Source organism: Hemiscyllium ocellatum, chromosome 14 (assembly GCF_020745735.1).
Source record: "Hemiscyllium ocellatum isolate sHemOce1 chromosome 14, sHemOce1.pat.X.cur, whole genome shotgun sequence".
In the NCBI taxonomy this organism is placed as follows: Eukaryota; Metazoa; Chordata; class Chondrichthyes; order Orectolobiformes; family Hemiscylliidae; genus Hemiscyllium; species Hemiscyllium ocellatum.
The window spans coordinates 41,153,368-41,174,760 of record NC_083414.1 but is presented as its reverse complement, the minus strand read 5'-3'; the positions used below and the strand labels follow the sequence as shown (position 1 = coordinate 41,174,760).

At 41.0% G+C, this 21,393-nt stretch overlaps 1 long non-coding RNA gene across 1 annotated transcript; it reads left to right on the top strand.

The window, feature by feature from the left end:
* Positions 1–442: 442 nt before the first annotated feature.
* On the top strand, positions 443–10,262 carry LOC132822134 (uncharacterized). The gene is made up of 4 exons (XR_009645403.1): positions 443–462; positions 563–594; positions 2,318–2,366; positions 10,213–10,262. It is a non-coding gene; the product is annotated as an uncharacterized LOC132822134 (long non-coding RNA).
* Positions 10,263–21,393: the final 11,131 nt, after the last annotated feature.

The following is a 21,393-nucleotide window of genomic DNA, read 5'->3' as shown; positions in this document are numbered from 1 at the left end:
TTTTAGTCTTAAAGAATCCATCAGGTACTCGTTAAAACTAAATATTATGGAGAACCATTGCATTCTTTGGTCATGTAAGTATCTGGTCTAATAACAAACTATTAGAGCACATTTCCAAGTCAGTGTCATGCTTCAAGTGATCTGAGGCAAGATGAAGTCTGAAACTTCATATCCTCGGGTCACATGCTATAATAAGGAGATGATATACTGAGCAGAAAGGCAGACTGAAGTATTGACCATGAGGCATAACACAACAGTAGCTCCCAAGAAAAGGTGCTAATGAAATCTCACCCATTTTTTAAAACCTCCATCAGTAATCAATTTTTGACTTACTTTTTTTGTGGTTTACTTGAAGGAAATATATATAACTAAACTAAAATAGCTTGATAGTTTTGTGATGATTCCCTTTTAATTAACTTTCTCTGTCTTGTTGCATTTGTAGAGTCAAGATTGACATTCCAGGTGAGTATTGTGTCTGATTAAAATAAACCCTGAATTCACAATAAAAATGAATCTAATTAATAGCATTTTTTTGGTAAACTTGTTCTCTTTTTAAACATAGAACCTAATGAAGAAAAGCTAGAAGTTGTAACGGTAAGTATTAAATTTCCAGCTCAGCAAAATATTTTATGGAAGGGGTGATTTTACTAAATTATGTTGCTGGCAGGGTCACTGATTTGTGAGGAACCAATATACAATAATCACAGCAAAGCTTTTCATAAATTTCTCTCTATTGAATAGAATTATTCTTGATGTGCTCAGAGTAGTCCCTGCATTCCCACTAGGAATGTGGTTTTATAAAGTCAGCCCTTATAGGTGGAAAGTAATGCAGTGAAATGTTCTGCAACATATTAATTTACAAAAAGAAGATCATGAAATGAAAAGCTGGAAATGGGAGCACGGAGATATTCTGCCTTTCCTTTCATCTCAAGCAACTGGATTTGACTCCAACAAATCTCCGCTTCAACACTCCTGAACAATCCTTGATCAGCAATGTTATTCAGAAAGACCCCAAGGATGGGACAGGAATTTTGAAATAGTTAAAATTTTAAAATAAAGAGCAGGAAGTTTATTGTGGATTTGCGAAGACATTTTTTTCATCCAGAATTTAGTGCTTACCTTACTGCCGTAAGGGTGGGTGAGGTGGGAAACATTAAGACATTTAAGAATTATTTAGACGAGCACTTGAAACATCATGATGTACAAGGTCATGTGGCAAATTTTAGAAAATGGGATTACAATGATAGATACCTGATGATGAGTGCAGACAAAATGTTAGAAGGGCCTTTCTTCATGCTGGAAATTGTCTATGACAATGATTCTACAGTGGTCTGGTAGATAAGAGGTTCGTTACTAAAGCGCACTGTTAGGTAGGATTAGAGGGAACTTTGTTTTGAGTCTAATATTAGAAGTCATAGAAGCCCTATGGTGCAGAAAGAGGCCATTTTGCCCACAAGTCCATATCGACCCTCTGAGAGATCCCACCCAGACCCAGCCCATAACCCCACATTTACCATGGCTAATTCATCTAGCCTACACATCCCTTGTAATTTAGCATGACCAATCCATCTAACCTGCACATCTTTGGACAATGAGACAAAAGTGAAGTACCTGGTGGAAACCCTCATAGATGTGCAAACTCCACACAGATGGTCAAATGGGTTGGAGTCAAACTGGCGTCGCTGTTGCCACTGATTCACTGTACCACCCATTAAGATAATATTATTACATAACGATCATATTTTTTGTTAGTGTTCAGGAAGCAAAAAGGCAAAATTTGAAGTTTATAAATTTTGCTGGAGGAAGTTATGTATATGCTAAAAGGTGATCTTTTGCAGTGATCAAACTATTCCCAGTAACTACCATGGTAGGGTTGAAGTGGAGTTTATTCCCATTAACCTGCATGGTTGGCACTGCTGTGGCAGTTAAGTCTTTCACATTCGCACAATACCAAATAATTTCTCAGCAATTAGCAATGGGTGTTGACAGGAAGACTACCTGGCAGAGTTGGCCTCACAAAGCTAAAATGCGGAAACGACTTTTTAAACCACTGCCTTTACGTTCTTAATGTAGAAAAGAGATTGTTATCTTGTCAACTCTGTTCTAACATTAGAAATTTCTCCAGCAGCTGGAAACTGATGATCGCAACTCTGCATATATTTAAACAGCATACGTGGAACTCTGATTTATATCTTTATTGCAAAGATTGAATGGGACTACATAATTAAAGTGTATACAAGCAAATAAATATTACCAACATTTGAATATGACTAAACACCATCAATTTGACTTACACATAATTGTCCTTTCCCCACAGGAGGTAACTAAGTATGATACTGTCTTTAATGGACAAGCTGTTGATCCAGGTAATGTATGATGATATTTTTCCGATGCATAGAGACAAGTCCATTTATTTATTTATACAGATAATATAGGTTATCAGCTCTGCTGGATGATTTAGTAGCCACAGCCTCACAAACAAATTCACAACTTCTAATTTTGAGCTTTCTAGTATCTGCTAGAGTGATTTCTGTCATGAATATCTGGGAAAAGGAAAGCAAACTGCATTGTGGTATACTCACTAACCACTGCATATGATTGTACTTTATTATGGCTGATCAGAAAAACAATGGCAGAAATAGTGTCTGTGGACATAGCTGCAGGTTGTTTTTCACTCTGCCATGATGACGACTTATTTGTTATGGGGCGAGGAAGGGCAGTAATTGGAAAGGAGAGATTTTTACAGTGTGGGATAAGTAATTGTTACAATTTAATAAGTTCACAAAAGTTGCACCCTTTGATCGTGATTCCAAATCTAACTCTGTACACATTGCCTTCAGTGAATAATCCCAAGTATACCTGCAAATGTTGACATACACCCTGTATCTTCTCATTACAAGTAGTGATTTGTGGCTGGAGTAGTTTACTGCAGAAAATTCTCCTTTCGGTGCCAGCTCTAAAGGCCTATCCAATTATTAGTTGTAATGGATAGACCACTATAGAGTTTTAACAAGAAGAGATATGTTTCACACAATAACAATAGACACCATTAACTTTAACTAGCTTGGCACCAGTGCAAATATCAATATGTATCAACAAGCAGGATTGTTATTTCGGCCTTCCTTGGGACCTTGTACATGACTCATACTACTCCATCCAAAGACAGGGATTTTATTAGGTTGGGTGGAACTGTTGTATTTTCTACATTCATTCATTTAGAGCCATTACCTTATATAACACTTCCAGGACTTCTGAGTTCAGCTATTTGAGAACATTGTCAGTTGTCCAAAACTAAAGGTGCTGTAATTGTAGAGTGCATGTTTCACTAAGACAGTAGCCATACTAACATGATCAAACCATCACAAGCATTTTAATATCTCACCCAATCTTAGGCATCCACTTTATGAGTTTAGGTAAGTATTAGGAAGCATCAGAACAACTGATTTGCTCACCCTCACAAATTTCTAGCTCAGTATGAGCAGCCAGATCATGCTGGGAGCTGGCTTGCTGTAAATGTGGCCTGAATATTGATTTAGTCCAAGCCTTCCAATGCAATTTATTGCAAACATAATTGGTTTCAGTATTGCAAATTAAATTTGAAATTTTAATACTGTGCTTGTTAACTTCACTACCTAATTGATATCTATCGGCAATAGTGGCTATGTCACCTGGACTATGATTCAGATATATAAATTCATGTTCTGATACAACAGAAAGAGAATTTAAAATGTTCTATTAGTTAACTAAAAATTTGCAGTAAATAACAAACTGATATCAATAAAAATAACCATTGAATGACAGTTCATTAATATCTTTAGGAATAAAGTCTGTTGCCCTCATCTGGTGTGAACTTGATGTGTCACCAATACCACAGCATTGTGATTGACTTTAAACTGATCTCTGAAATGGCTTTGCTGTATCTGAGAGTTTCTCATCACCACTGCTTTGTTTTTGCCAGGGTGCTGTGTATGTTTTGCATCTGATTTATCGTTGAAAAGTTAAGTACAGGGAACACAGTTCAGTGAACAGCCGACCATAATCAAACACAGGTCAAATAAATCATTAACATTTTTTCCCCTTTTTAACTAAAGACCTTGTTTGAATTGAATCATCCATCCAAAGCAACAAACATATAAACATCAACCCTTTTCTTAGAAATCAACTTGTCTGTTTTCCCCAAGTACAGAAATCATTTTTGAGATCTAAAGTTTTTTTAGGTCTGTAATTAGATCTATAAATTGGAGTTTGTGTTTCTATTTGATCAACTTGATGAGGTGGATGCTCTATATCACTCACAGGTAAAAGAAAAGTATGCTAACAATCACTCTCCTCAAAATGTCCTGGTCTGCTCACTATGAAGCAACTTGAATTCCACCTGATATTCTCATTTCATTTAAAAGCTTTGGTAATGAATGACAGCTTGAACTCCTCAGGACCCAATAGCGATTGTGGACATGTTTTGGCTATTTAATTCAAATATAATGTCCATCTTTAAATTATAATTGAAATGTTGCTCAGATCAGGTTTCCATTGCTGTAGTCTTGAGTTCAGCTCACTCCAGGTGCTCCTACTTCTCAAGGAGACAGAGTGGTATAGCAGGCACTAATAGGGAGGAGGAGAAACAGACAGGCACCCCAACCTTTTCATGGCTGGAGCTCCAGAATTTCCTTGACTCACCACCTCGCCTCTGCCAGTCACCCCACTGATGAGTGCACAGTGGCTGAGTGGTTATCATTGCTGTCTCAGAAGGCAGGGACCCAGGTTCAATTCTACCTTCACGTGACCACCTGTGTGGAGTTTGCACAACCTTTCTGTGTCTGCCTAGGTTGCCTCTGGATGCTTCCACAGTCCGCGGATGTGCAGGTTTAGTGGATTGGCCATGCCATATTGTCCCATAATGTCCAGGGATGTGCAGGCTAAGTGGATTAGCCATGGGAAATGCAGGATTACAGGGATTGGGTAGGTGAGAAGGTGGGTCTTTGTGGGTTGGTTTTTAGAGGATCATTGTGGACTCAATGGGCCAAATGGCCTGCTTCCACACTATAGGCACCTATAATTTTAGGTGGCAGCTGAGGCAAAGGAGGCTGACCCCACACTTGAGGGGTTCAATTAGGCCACGGTCTCTGAATGTTCAATCGTTATATATAATATGCACTTTATAGATATTCACTTGCACAGTGTCCACCGTAGTCTTACTATTTCATTAAGAGCTCATAAGTGAAAGAATGCGCAGGCAATGGCTACAGTGTTCCCTCCCTCAGTACTTCATGATATGGGGTCAGATTTTTAATCAATTTGACATGTTCTGATACACTTCTTGGGAAGGTTGGAATTGAAGCTAGATCTCCTAGCCTAGTGTTAGGGACAGAATCACTGCATGACAAATATTGAAGTGCTGCTTACCATGGATTTGAAGGCAGATGGTTAGAATTCAGTAATCACTGGAATGTTGATTGCTGAAGTAGCCCCTCAGTTGACCTTGCATTCTAATCATCAACTCTATCCCTTTCAAAAAAAGACATGCCTTCCCTTTCCCCCACTATGTGCTGCCTTGTTAATGTTGGAAGCTCATTACACAATTGATCTTTGAATCAATATGTCTTTGCTGCAGAGGGTTGCAGGCTTCCTCTGTGACCCACAATATCCTTACATATTCGGCACCTTGCCTACTGTATGGCTTTTATCTAGTGAGCTGTCAACTACCCAACTGTTTCAGTTGAGCTGCTTTATCTTAAGATCAATGTTCCCATTTGACTGTGGGAGACAAGTATTATTGAGGTCTCATGCATTTGTTGGCTCTGCACTCTCCCCAAATTTAGGTGGAAGTGACCATGGCTTTCTTTGATCCCCCTTTGCAATCACGAGACCATAAAACTATGATATAAGAGCAGAATTAGGCCATTTGGCCCATCAAGTCTTCTCCGCCATTTGATTATCGCTGATATGTTTCTCAACCCCATTTTCCTGCCTTCTCTATGTAACCTTCGATCCCCTTACTCATCAAAACCCTATGTATTTCTTTCTTAAATGCCCTCAATGATTTGGCCTCCAAAGCCTTCTGCGGCAATGAGTTCCACGGATTCCCCATCATCTGGCTGAAGAAATTCCTTCTCACCTCAGTTCTAAAGGCTCCTCCCTTCACTCTGATGCTGTGCCTTTGGGTCCTGATCTCTCCTTTTCTTTTGTCATTATTTGTTAGGTGTCACTGTGTGCACATCCCTCTTTGCCTTTGAGAAGGTGGTGATGAGCTGCCTTCTTGAATTGCTGCAGTCCACTTGCTGTGGGTTGGCCCACAATGCTGGTAGGGAGGGAATTCCAGGATTTTGACCCAACGACTGTGAGGCAACAGTCGTTATTTCCAAGTCAGAGCTGTGAGTGGCTTGGAGGGGAGCTTGCAAGGTGGTGGTGTTCCCAAGTACCTGCTGCCCTTATCCTTCTAGGTGAAAGTCATCGTGGGTTTGGAAGGTGTTATTTAAGAATCTTTGGTGAATTTCTGCAGTGCATCTTGTAGATAGTACACACTGTTGCTACTGAGCACTGGTGGTGGAGGGCTTGAATGTATGTAGATGTGGTGCCAATCAAGCTGGTTGCTTTGTTCTGGATGGTGTCAAGCTTCTTGAATGTTGTTGGAGCTGCACCCATCCAAGCAAGTCAGCATCACCCTCCTGACTTGTGCATTATAGATGGTGGATAGACTATGGGGTGTCAGGAGGTGAGTTACTCACAGCAGTATCCCTAGTCTCTGATGTGCTTTTGTAGCCACTGTGTTTCCGTGGTGAATTCAGTTGAATTTCTGGACAATGGTAATCCCAGGGATGTTGACAGTGGGGGATTCAGTGATGGCGATACCATTGAATGTCATGGGGTGGTGATTAGAGTGTCTCTTATTGGTGATAGTCATTGTCTGGCATTTGTGTGGTGTGAAAGTTACTTGCTACTTGTCAGCCCAAGCCTAGATATTGTCTGGATCTTGTTGCATTTGAGCACGGACTACTTCAGTATCTGTGGAGTCACAAATGGTGCTGAACACTGTACAATCATCGACAAACGCCCCCATTTCTGACCCTATGACAGAGGAAGGTCGTTGATGAAGCAGCGGAAGATTGTTGGGCCTAGGACTCTGAGGGACTCCTGCAGGGACGTCCTGGGACTGAGATGACTGACCATCCACTACCATAACCATCTTCCTTTGTGCCAGGTCTGATTCTATCTAGTGGAGTGTTTACTCCTGATAACCATTGATTCCAGTTTTGCCAGGGCTCTTTGATGCCATACTAGGTCAAATGTGGCCTTGATGTCCATGTTTGAACCAAGACTGTAATGAGATCAGGAGCTGAGTGACCCTGGTGAAACCCAAACTGGGTGTCGCTGAGCAGGTTGTTGCTGAGTAGGTGCTGCTTGATAGCACTGTTGATGACTTACATCTACATACAGTTCCTTCCATCACTTAACTGATGATGGAGAGTAGACTGATTGGCTGGTAATTGGCTGGGTTAGATTTGTTCTGCTCTTTGTGTACAGGACATACCTGCTAGTGGGGAAACATCGTTTCCACATCCACTCTATCCAGGTCTCTCAGCAATCTGTAAGCTTCAGCAGATGCCCCCCTCATCCCTCTAAACTCCATGGAATACAGATCCAGAGTCCTCAAACACTCCCATATGATAAGCCATCCACTCCTCGCCTTTATTCTGCTCGATTCCATCCAACTACATTCAGTTGCTTCCAATGACAGTACCATTTCCTCAAGCAGTCATTACATCAGATCAGTCTACACATGAACTTTCTGTAGGCTCAGTGCACTATAAACAAACCCTATAAATCGTCAGTTAATGTATAACCCACTCGCATAATAACTATGATACATCCTCAGCACACGTTGCAGGACATCCCAGACTGATTATGGTTGATTCCCAAATTGAATTTACAAGATGCTCCTGAATACCAGATAAGCAAGGCCAGGAATGATTTTGAATGAGTTTCAGGACTGACCACTGCCCTGCCCCTGTTTTGAAATGGCACTGATGCCTAGACTTCAACTGAACCCACCATTTGATTGACCATGGCCAACCCTCAGATTAGAAATGGTCCAGCCCCAGAACTAGCTGGTGGTATTTCCTGATTGACAGGATTTCCCTCACCTGACTAAGTATGCCTCCCGTTATGCATTCACACATTACCTTCATATACATACACTGTGTTTATCACATTTGCTGCAGGCACTTGCACCACCTTGGCATTGAAGCAGCAACACATACCCTCCGTTTCAAATTGATGCTTCACTATTTTTTCCTGCCACAAGCTATTGCTTTGCCCTCTCACTTGGTGAACTCTCAGACACATTCTGTTGCCTGATTCTTTGCACTAAGCTGCCATTTTGAAGCAAAAATCAGTGCATTGCTATTTTCCAGCAGGTTCTGTGATAGACCAGGGCCACATTGTGTCTTGGTTCCCTTCAACATACTTACTGCAGTTGTAGAGTGGAGCTTATGGCAAATGTGAAGGTAATGAGCTTGGACAATGTTTAGCTAGAGGCAGCCAAAGTAAAGAACTTACCTGGATTGGAGGCTGAAAATCAAATCAAATCAAACATCTGCTTCATGCAGTCAATTTTCTAAAGCATTGAGTATTGCTATTGGGTAGAAATTAATTGCCAAATGTCAATTCTAGCAACTTGAGTAATTAATGAGATGCAAATGAATACAGGTTGACTTCTCATCACCTAATGGCAAGCAAATTGACTGAGGAGAATGTCAGAAATCATAGAATGTGTCATGGTGTAGAAGATGGCTATTCAGCCCATTGTGCCTGCACCAACTGGTTGAATGGACATCACAACCCAATGCCAATCTCCTGCTTTTTCCCTTTTCCTTGCATGTTTGTTTTTATTCAAATAATCATCCAATTCCCCCTTGAATTCACAATACCTCCCTGATTAATTAATTCCTCCCTCTCTAATGAGGTGGCATGCAAGGCTAGAGGAACTAATTCCTCAAGTTTGTCTCGACTGTGAGAATTTTTGGCTGATTAGTTCATCATGCTAGCCATTACTCTCACCAGGTCATGAAGCAGATAACCTTGCACATGGTCTCAACCCAGAATCCAGGCCCATTTCTAGAGCTTTCTGAGAGTGTCAGTCAATTCACGCTCTAGATCCATCTGCAGGCTTCAACAAACGAGTACTGTATACACAGATTACTGAACATAAACACAAATAGACCAATTAAATTACTAAAGACAAGCGTCACTTTCTCAAAGTTAATTGCGTATGGGTAATAAAAGCTGGTCTTTCCTGTAATGTTCCTATCTGATGAATGGGTGAATAATAACCAAAATCTTTTAAGTACTCTTTGAAAGACCACACTTAGAAAGACTACACTTTCTAAGTATGCCTTATGAGTGAAGAACTTTGGGATGTCCTAAGGATGTTAAGGGCTGCAATAAAAATGCAGTTTTTAAATTTTATTTTAATTGGATACAGCAGTGTCAATTATATCTGATATTTGAACCTTCAACATTAAGTGTTATCCATTGGAATATGCATATGTCAAAGATACTGGTGTTTCTGCTATTTCCTCTCATGTTCCATGGTTGATGTTAGACCTTGTTTCCAGCTAGGTGCTTGTGGCTTACAAATTGTGGAGATAGGCTTAATGTGAGGTGTCAAATGTAGGTAATATTATCACAGTGATCTTAATATCTGACAATTTTATATACAGCTGCTTCCTATCATTTATAATATTTTATTTGACTGAAAGGCCAGCTTCAAATATGATTACCATCCTCAACCATACCTCTTCCAACAAAATATTCAAATTAGCATCAAGAAGGGGGTAGTTTTTGCTATCTTATTACAGCTACTTTCCAATGCAGCAAAAAACAAACCACTGATTAAAGAGTAACTACTCCTAAGATTCATTACCCATCTCAACTCCATTCATTTCACTTCTGAAAAAAAAAGTGTAGGGATCAAATTCAAATTAATTTTAAAAATTAAAGTCATTTCACCCAGCAAGACCAATTGTATAATCCTTCTGGGATTAATGAACTAGCTCAAATGCATCTTCAGTGGACTGCAAATTTTGAGGTTTAACTCATTTTTAATAGGCAGTTCACAGAACTACTGAGTATTAATTCAGATTTTATTCTATCCGTGCTTTAATACCTAAGTAATGATGTCTCCAGTGCAAATAATCAATGTGTTTAATTCAGTTACAGGGAGGTGGTATGAATACAACAGTAAAACAGGAGCAAGGAAGTGGAAGGAAGCAAATGAGTCACAGGAGGCAAACATGAACATTGTGACAGAAAAAGCTGAGCCTACGAAACCTCAGTCACCAAAAACACTGAATGATTTCAAGAAATAAGAAAGGAACATTTTAAATAGATGTGTACCTTCTTAGTTAGTCAATATTTGTTCAATTGTACAATCTGCACAATTCTGTTGAACAATGTATAATTGGAGTTAGAAGTACATATTGCATTTTGTTCAATGATATATTTTTAATTAAAGGAAAAATGGATTTTGAAATGTGATTATCATTCGATTTATCTATGATCTATAGCCAATGAATGCATAGAGTCCATAAAACTTTAATCTTCAATCCACAAACTACTTTATGATAATACACTAAACACATTAGAATTTCATGGGAATGTAAAAGACTGCTTTGAATTAATCACAAAGTTAATATTTAAAATGTTTTTAAGGAGGAAAATAATGAAAGTTTAATGAATAAATAATAAAAACAATTTAATTGCCTTGATTAAACTCAATTACAGTATGAGTCATTTATAAAACTTGTGCTTTTGTTGGATCCACTATTAACCATTTAAATTCCTTTCCTTTTTACGAAAGATTGTGATAGAACTTTTACTTAAATGTGTTCTTTGGATCGGTGTCTTTGGAACTCAATATTTCATATCCCAAAAAATCAATTCAGTTGGACTCAGGTTTTAAGTTCTTTCACAGAGCTGGTAGATTTGTTCTCAGATGTTTTGTCGCCATGCTAGGTAACATCATCAGTGAGCCTCTGATGAAGTGTTGATTCTGTCCCATTGTGTTTTTGTATGTCGTAGTTTGTTGTGGTAGGTGATATTTCCAATTCTGTTTCTGAGAGATTGGTAAATGGGGTTCAAGTTGATGTGTTTGTTAATGGAAGTCCGGTTTGAATGTCAGGCCTAGAGGAATTCCCTTGCGTGCCTTAGTTTAGCCTGTCCTAGGATGGATGTATTGTTCCGGTTGAACTGATGTCCCTCATCGTCTGTCTGTATGGTATTAGTGATATTGGTCATGTCTTTTGGTCATTAATTGGTGATCATGTCTCCTGGTGGTTAGCTTCCTGCCCATTCGTCCAACGTAAGTTGTGTTGCAGTCCCTGCAGGCTACTTTGTATATGACATTCATTCTGCTGGTTGTTGGTATGGGGTCCTATAAATTTACCAGGAGCTGTTTCAGTGTGATGGTAGGTTTGTGGGCTACCATGATGACTAAGGGCTGGAGTAGTCTGGTTGTCATCTCTGAGATGTCTTTGATATTTGGTAGTGTGGCTAGAGTCTCTGGGCATGCTGTGACTTATTGATTAGGTCTGTTGTGCAGGAATCGGTGGACTGTGCTTACCGGGTGCCCATTGTTCCTGAATACATTGTACAGGTGTTTTTCCTCAGCTTGTTGTAGCTCCTAGGTGCTGCAGCTTGACCTGATGCAGCTCTGTTTGTGGGTGTTGGGATGCTTGCTCCTGTAGCTGAGTATCTGGTCAGTGTGTGTGGCTTTCCTGTAGACACTGGTCTACAGCTCTCCATTGGCTTTTTGTTCCATTGACATCTAGGAAGGGGAGTCTGTTACAAAGAAAAGACTAGCACTAAAAGAATAACTGGCCAAGCTTACACACAGCAATAATCTGGACAATTCAGAGACATGGATAAAGAACCTGTCTGACTGACCACTCGTATACATGGACAAAGCTGTCCTCATACAAGGGATGAACGTCAACCACAAGGATACAGACAACGAGGACTCCCTAACATCACTGGAATCCACCCTGAAAGGCAACAGACATACGGAAGAAATCCAGCAGGTCATCAGACAGACAATAGCACCAACACTAAGGAGAAAGAAAGAATGGAACACCCTCAACACACTGTGAAAGGAAAGTTCTGGAAGGACTCAGAAAAGATAGAAATATTGTAAGCCTACCAGCAGACAAACGACGCATGACCATCATTCCGAACAGAACACAATACATTGAAAAAGCAAATACACTACTCACAGATGCCAATACCTACCAAGAGGTGGCGATGGACTCGACTCCACAGTTAGAAAACTGCATTACAGCCACTCTGAGGAAACTGCACAAGACAAGTGAAATTAACAAGACAGACCTCCAAGTAATGAAACCTGAAGGATCCAACACACCCTGTTTGTACAGATTGCCAAAGGTATATAAACAAGGGGCCCCTGTCAGACCCACAGTTTCACTTTCCAGTACACCGACATACAGAATAACAAAGGAACTACAACGTAAACTGAAACACCTAGTAGGAATTCAACCCACTCCATCCAGGTATTTGTTCACATCATCAAAGACACCAAGGTAGAGGATGATGAGGTCATGGTTTCATCTGAAGTGACGGCCCTATTCACATAAATAAACATCACCCTTGCCAAAGAAACACTGGCCTCACTGCTAGATGAACCAAGGACACAAACACCTGACAGTACTAACTCCATTAGCATGGCCAGCATCCTCAAACTAGTGCCCCACAACTCACTTCACCTTCAATGACAAGATCTACAAACAAATCAATATTGAGATCACCAATATCAGGACTCTTAGCAAAAGCAGTTATTTCGAGGCTGGAATGAACAGCCCTTCCTGTGATCCAGCCTAAGCTTTGGGTCTGCTAAGTGGATGACACCTTTGTTGTCACGAAACACAACCAATTAGAATAAACTCACAAACACATTAACAACATCCTTACTGGCATAAAGTTCACCAAAGAGGAAGAGAGCAACAGCAGACTACCCTTCCGAGATGTCACAGTAGAATGCAAAGCCAATGGAGAGCTGCAGACCAGCATCTACAGGAAAGCCACACACAGACCAGATACTCATCTCCAAGAGCAAGCATCCCAACACCCACAAATGGAGCTGCATCAGGACATTATTTAAATGAGCCACAACACACTGCAGCGCCCAGCAACAACAAGAAGCCGAGAAAAAACACATATACAACTTATTCAGGAACAATGGGTACCCGATAAACGCAGTCCACCAATTCCTGCACAACTAGACCTAAACCAGAAGACACAACATGCTCAGAGACTGTAGCCACCCTGCTATACATTAAAGACATTTCGGAGATGGTGACCAGATTACTCCAGCTCCTAGGCATCATGGTAACCCACAAACCTACCACCACACTGACACAGCTCCTGATGAATTTAAAGAACCCCATACCAACAACCAGCAGAACAGACATCATATACAAAATACCCTGCAAGGACTGCAACAAACATTACATTGGACAAATGGGCAGGAAGCTAGCCACCGGGATACATGAGCACCAATCAGCCACCAAAAAACATGGCCAACTAATATCTGCACAAACGAAGAGGGGCTCTAGTTCAACCGGGACAATACATCCATCCTGAGACAGGCTAAACAAGGACATGCACGGGAATTCATAATGGCTTGGCATTCAAACCAGAACTCCATTAACAAACATATGGATTTGGACCCCATTTACTGACCTCTTCAAAACAGAATTTGGGCAGCAGGGTGGCACAGTGGTTAGCACTGCTGCCTCACAGTGCCAGAGAGCCGGGTTCAATTCCCACCTCAGGCAACTGTCTATGTGGAATTTGCACATTCTCCCCGTGTCTGCGTGGGTTTCCTCCGGGTCCTTCGGTTTCCTCCCACAGTCCAAAAATGTGCAGGTTAGGTGAATTGTCCGTAGTGTTGGGTGTAGGGGAATGGGTCAAGGTGGGATGCTCTTCGAAGGGTCAGTGTGGACTTGGTGGAAGTTTTTCTATTTCCACACTTTAAGTAATCTAAAAAAAAATTGGTAATATCTACCACAACAAACCGAGACAGATAAAAACCCAATGGCGCAGAACATCAACGTTCCACCAGAGGCTCACTGATAATGTTACCTAACATGGTGACAAAACATCTTAGAACAAATCTACCAGCTCACCGAGCAAATTTACAACCTGAGCTACAAGTCTTCTCCAAAATCTCAATTAGAATCCTTTGTTCCAAGGTGACTTTCTATAGGTTTTGATTAAATATTGTGAGGAAAAAACAAAAACATGGCACAGGACAAATTCTGCAATCTAGCTGTCTCAGCTGAGAATAATAAACACAGAAATTACATTTGCGTCATGGGGTAGATTGCTGACTGCCATCTTCCTTCATACTAAGTATGACTCCAACCATGCAGACTTTCCTCCTCATTCTCATTGACTTCAATTTGTTCTGGACTTCTTGATATCAGACTCAATCAAATGATGCCTTGATGGCAGGGCGATCAGTGTCTATGAATGTTGGGCTTAGAAGTACTCTTTGCTGCAATTTACAGATGCACAAACTACCATTCTGCCCATGCTGCCTGGACTTTCTGTTTATAATGTGAAAACACCAACAGATGTACAGCTTTGCAGCTTTGTCACTCCCTCCAGCCTGCTCCCCTTCCAATAACTCTATCCACCATGAAGACTTCTCAGAAATTAGCAATAGCATCGCCTTTGGAGGAAGATCAGCATAGAATGGAGCAAATGAGAGTTGGATAAAGATTGATGTCAGTCCTCGTGGAACATTCGGCCAATTCGAGGGAATATTAAGGACAGTCATGTGAGGATTTGTTCACAAGAACTTAAGAAGGGTACATTTCACTTAGTGAGCAATAAGGCAGCTCTGTCACATGCTGCAAAAGGACCTGTCATCTCCCTGCACTGATCTTCTGCAACTTTTTTAGCACATGCTTATCTTAGATACGAATGGCGTGCTTCTGTAATTTGCAATATGTGAAAAAAAATTAAGGAATTTGTCATCTTTGGCATCCCCACAAGGATGTAGAAAGATAGAACCATTCTCATTTATCACAAATATTTGCATTTTTATTTATTCAGTTGTGGAATGTGGGCATCGCTGTCTGGACCAGCATTTGTTGTCTGCCTGTAGTTGGCCTTGAGAAAGGTGGTGATGAGCTGCCTTCTTGAACCACTGCAGTGTCCATATGCTGTAGATAGGCCCACAATGCCATTACAGAGTGAGTTCTAGGATTGTGACCCAGCGACAGTGAAGAACCATGATATATTTCCAAGTCAGGATGATGAGTGGCTTGGAGGGGAATTTGAAGGTGGTGGTGTTCCCATATATCTGTTGCATTTGTCCTTCTAGATTGAAGTGGTAATGGTTTTGGAAGGTGCTAGCTAAGTACCTTTGGTGAATTTCCAAGGTGTATCTTGTACATAGTACACAATGCTGCTACTGAGCATTGATAGTGGAGGGAGTGGATATATGTGGATGCAAAGCCAATCAAGCAGGTTGCTTTGTCCTGGATGGTGTCAAGATTCTTGAGGGTTGTTGGAGCTGCACTCATCCAGGCAAGAAAAGAATATTCCATCAAACTTGCTACTTGTGCCATGTTGACAGTCTTTGGGATTCTGGAGGTGCATTACTTCCCCAGTATTCCTTGCCTCTGAGCTGCTTTTTTAGCCACTGTTTTTATGAGGCGAGTCTAGTTGAATTTTTGGTCAATAGTAACCACCAGAATGTTGAGAGTGGGAGATTCAGTGATGGTAGCACCATTGAACGTCAAGGGCAGCGGTTGGATTGTCTCCTTTTGGCAATAGTCATAGCCTGGCATTTGTATGGTGTGAATGTTACTTGTCAGCCCAAGTTTGGATACTGTCCAGATCTGGCTGCATTTGAACATGGACTGCTTCAGTGTCTGAGGAGATGTGAATGGTGCTGAACATAGTACAATCGTCAGTGAACATCCCCACTTCTGATCTTATGATAGAAGGAAGTTGATGAAGCATCTGAAGTTGGTAGGGCCAACAATGCCACACTGAGGACCTCCTGCAGAGATATCCTTGAGCTGAGATGACTGACCTCTAACAACCACAATCATCCTCATATGTGTCAGATATGACTCCAATCACTACAGAGTTTGCCCCCGATACCCATTGATTCCAGTTTTGCTAGGGCTCCCTGATGCCACATCTGGTCAAATGCAGCCTTGATGTCAATGGCTGTCACTCTCACCTCACTTCTGGACTTCAGCTCTTTTGTCCATATTTGGACCAAGGCTGTAATGAGGTCAGGAGCTGAGGTCAGGTTATTGCTAAGCAAGTGCTACTTGAGAGCACTGTTTATGACACCTTCCATCATTTTAATGACGATCGATATGAGCTTGTTACGACATGGGGTAAACTCCTCTGCTAATTTAAACCTGACACACAGAGAAGCTTACCTCGTGCTGTAATCTGTTAAAATTCAAGAGGCAAAGAACTATCCCAGAGGCCACTATTTAAAGTAAAACTTAACAACTTTATTCTTCAAGTCCAACAGAGACTATTAAAACAACAACTAGTTGCAGCTTCTTTCTCTTAAACCTATCTTTTACCTCCCACTCTACAATACTGGTCTGATAAAAAGTCCAGATTTGGATTTACAAAACAAAATTAGCACATTTCAAAATCCAGTTAGCTTTGTCAATTCTCCTTTGTAGATTTTCATTTGTAGATTTTCTCTCGATCTGTTTCCATAATCTGCTTCAGACATTTCTTATAGGCAGGTACCTTTCAGAGAGCTCTTCAGCTAGCAGGCGATATGTGGATATCCTTGGCAGTTCTTCCCCCAACTATTCAAAATGTCTGGTTTTATACCCCAAAACATCAAATCGTTTCATTGTTTTTAATATTATCAAAATACTAAATTCAAATTTGATTGGATTTTGGTATCTTGGGGCATAATTTAAACAGATTGGCCGAATTTGAATTTGTTTTTGTTTCATGGAAGCTCATCTGCAGCTATTTGTTACAACCAAGTGTTACATTCTTACTTTGTTCAGGACTCTGTGCTTTGTCAGTCCTTGCTAGCTTTTCAACTCTCTTAAAGGTACAGTACACACCTATACCTTCATAACATAGACTGATGGAGTGGTAATTGGCTGGCTTGGATTTGTCCTGCTTTTAAAAGTCCAGGATATATCTGGGCAATTTTCTGCATTGCTTGGCAGATACCAGTGTTTAACTGCATTGGAACAGCTTGGTTAGGGGAATGGCATGTTCTGGAGCACAAGTCTTTGGTATAAGTGCCAGAATGTTGTCAGGGTTCGTAGCTTTTTCAGTATCGAGTGTCTCCAACAATTTCTTGATATCACATAGAGTGAATCGAATTGACTAAAGACTTGCATCTGTAATGCTGGGGATCAGCGGAGGAGTCCGCGATAGATCATCCACTAGGCATTTCTGCCTGAAGATTGCTGTGAAATCTTCAGCCTTTTCTTTTGCACTGAAGTGCAAGACTCTTCCATCATTGAGGACGGAGATATTTGTGGAGCCTCTATTGAATAGTTAATTGTCAACCACTATTCATGATTGGATGTGGCAGGACTGCAGAGTTTAGGTCTGATCCATTGGTGTGGGATTGCTTAGCTCGGTCTATCACTTGCTGTTCATGCTGTTTGACATGCGAGTAGCCCTGTTTGGTGGCTTCAGCAGGTTGACACCTCATCTTCAGGTATACCTGCTGCTGCTCCTGGCATGCCCACCTACATGTTCCATTGAACTAGAGTCGATTCCTTGGCTTGATGTTAATTGTTGAGTGGAGGATATGCCAGGCCATGAGGTTACAGATTGTGCTAAAATACAATTCTGCTGTTGTTGATGATCAAAAGCACCTTATGGATGCCCAGTCCCACATTGTCAGATGTTGTCAAAGTCTGTCCCATTTAACATGGTGATAGTGCCACACAACACAATGGAGATTATTTTCAATGTGAAGACGGGACTTTGTCTCCACAAGGACTGTGCGGTGTCCATTCTTAGCGATACTATCATCGACAGATGCATCTGCAACCAGCAGATTAGTAGGCACGAGGTCAAGTATGTTTTTCCATCTTGTTGGTTCCCTCACCACCAACTGCCTCAAATGGTAGTGCTGCTGCTAAGCCACTCTTTGTGGTGGGCATTGAAATCCCCTAAGCAGAGTACATTTTGCATCCTTGCTTTCTGCAAGTATTGTTCAATGTAGAGGAGCACTGATTCATCAGCCAAGGGAGAACAACGTGTGGGAATCAGCAGGAGATTTCTTTGCCCAAGTTTAACCTGAAGCCATAAGGCTTTGTGCGGTCCGGAGTTGATGTTGAGAATTCTCACTGATCAACTCCCTCTGTGCTGCCACCACTGCAGGGTCTGTCCTGCTGGTGGCCAGGATGTATCCAGAGATGGTGATGGTGGTGGCTGGGACACTGTCTTAAGGTATAATTCCATGATTATGACTATGTCAGGCTGTAGCTTGACTAGTCTGTGAGAAGACTATTGGCACTAGCTCCCAGATGCTAGCAAGAAGGACTTTGCAGGGTTGACAGGATTTTTTTCTGCTGTTGTCTTTTCTGGTGCCCAGGTCAATGCCAGGTCTTTGCAGCTTTGTAGAAATTGATAAAACTGGCTTGCTAGGTCATTTCAGAGGGAAACTACATTACTATGGATCTGGAGTCAAATGTAAGCCAGACCATGTGAGTATAGCAGATTTCCTTCCTTGAAGGACATTCGTGAACCAGATGGGTTTTTCTGACAACTGACAATGGTTTCACTGTCATCAGTAGATTCTTAATTTCAGATTTCTTTTCATTGAATTCATATTCCACCATCTGCCAGCTCCTCAGAACATTGGCTGAAGGGCTTTTGCCCGCAACGTCGATTTTCCTGCTCCTTGAATGCTGCCTGGCCTGCTGTGCTTTTCCAGCACCACTCTAATTTAGTTCTAGATTAATAGTCTAGCAAGGATACCATTCAGCCATTGGTTCCCCTGAACATTATTTTGAACATTAGGATGTGGCTATAGAAAAAAATGGTTTGAGAGAAAACATGTAAAAATCTGTGAACAATTGCAGTAATATAAACCTTGAACTGTAAGTTATCAGGTTTTATTGTGGAGTGCATTCTCTGATGCCATGCAGTTATTGATCTTCAGTTTTTAAAAGCTGTGCTTTAGCAGGTTTCACAGCTCTTTTTTATATTTAGTTTGTTAAATTCTTGACAATAATTATATAGCACATCTCTTTAAACTTGAGTCACTGAGATAAATACTGTTATAAATACAAAGCAAATCTTCTTAGCCAGTCCTTCAAAACATGGGATGATTATCATCCACTCTGAGGTTGCAGGCCTGAAGTGATTCAACAGCCTACCATGGGGCCTATACAACATACCATAAATCTGCACAGTATACCACAGGATCTGTACAGTATACACAGGATCTGCTCACTATACTACAGGTTCTGTACAGTATACACAGGATCTGTACAGCCTGCTACAGGGTCTGTACAGTGTACAACAGGATCTGTACAGTATACCACGGGATCTGTACAGGGGAAAGTGAGGACTGCAGATGCTGGAGGTCAGTCAAAAAGTGTGGTGCTGGAAAAGCACAGCTGGTCAGGCAACATCTGAGGAGCAGGAGAGTTGACATTTTGAGCATAAGGTCTTAATCAGGAATGTGGAGGGGGGCAAGGGGGTTGAGAGATAAAGAGGTGGGAGGTGAGGTTGGAGGGAAGGGAACTGGGAATGTGATATGTAAATTAAGGTTGGGGATAATGATGATAGATAGGAGTGGAAGGTGGAGCGGACAGGTGGGAAGAAAGATGGATGGGTGGAACAGTTCAAGAGGGTGGTGCTGAGTTGGAGAGTTGGATCTGGGATAAGGTGGGGGAGGGGTGATGAGGAAACTGGTGAAATTGACATTGCAGAAGATAGACTGTCCCTGGTGAAGAAGCAGGCATAGCTGGGACCCATGTCAAATTCTTCCACCAATTGTTTGGTGGCTTGGATTAGATGGTGGAGGAGGCCCTGGACTTGGTGGAGTGGGAGGAGGAGTTCAAGTGGTCGGCCACAGGGCTGTGGGTTTGTTGGGTGCATATGCCCCAGAGATGTTCTCTGAAACGTTCCGCAAGTTGCCATCCTGTCTCCCCAAAGTAGAGGAGACCACATCAAGAGCAATGGAAACTGCCGGATTCTCAGGTTTTTTGTATTTGGGTTATTCAGGAAACTATTGAGAGCCTTAAGTTAAACATTTGAAAAGGATGGGCTGCAGTGCATTTATTGACCTTCATACATTCCTGGCGTATTCAGTTGTATCACTTACTTTTGGCATCAATTTGTCATTTGAATAAGTACTATTTAAAATAATAACACAATACTGCACAGGCCCTGCTTGTCATATTATGCTCCATTTCAACTATCTTTTCTGGGCATGAAATAGTTTTCTTTACCATTGACTTCTGCCACCCATTTTCTGCCATGTGGAAAGAGTTAAAATTGTCCCTGTTGTTTTGGTTGTAATTTTAATTTAGAAATAATTACTATTTCCCTAATGAATTAAGCAGAGATGTAATGTACTGTCACAGAATGTTTCAAATATCACTAGAAGCAGTTATTAGGGATAGATCTGCCCAAGCAACAACAAGCAGCATTTTTCTGTTTAGCTTATCATTGTACTCCAATGGAAATGGAGTAGATTTAGGTAGCACTGGCATATGGTAATTTATTTAGTTCTGTTGTTCAGTAGTTGCTATGGTTCAGATGATTTAAGTATTTGTTCTATAATAGTGTCAGTTAGAATGGAAGGTAAGAAGGGAGAAAGAAATGTAAAGTTGGCCATTGCAAAGAATTTACTGTCAAAGAAATGAAGAACTGACATTGACAAAGTAGCAGTGCATTGTTTTCACCCCAATGAGACATGCTGGCTGCTAAAACACTCAGTCACATTGCAACCGAGAATTTGGCTTTTTTACGTGATGAATGTAAAGATTGTTGTTGTCAAGGTAATGAAAACTAAAGGTTAACTGGAACTGCTGCTGCTGGGCTAGAGATGAACTGCCTATTTTATGTCTCATCTAATTTTCTCCTTGACAACTTCAATAGAAAGGCTATCAATATTTATTCAGATATTGTTTCAATCCCTTTATAATCTCTAGTTCTTTAAAAACTCAACCTTTTTCTTTTGCAAACACCACATACTTCATCCACTTTCCAACTTGGAATGTGCTCAATCCACACATGCTATAGTTCAATACTTTCAATCCAGCAAACTCATAGCATTGAGACTGTCACAGTTAATGTCACCAATGATGTTCTACATGACTGTCCTCGCAACTGCAG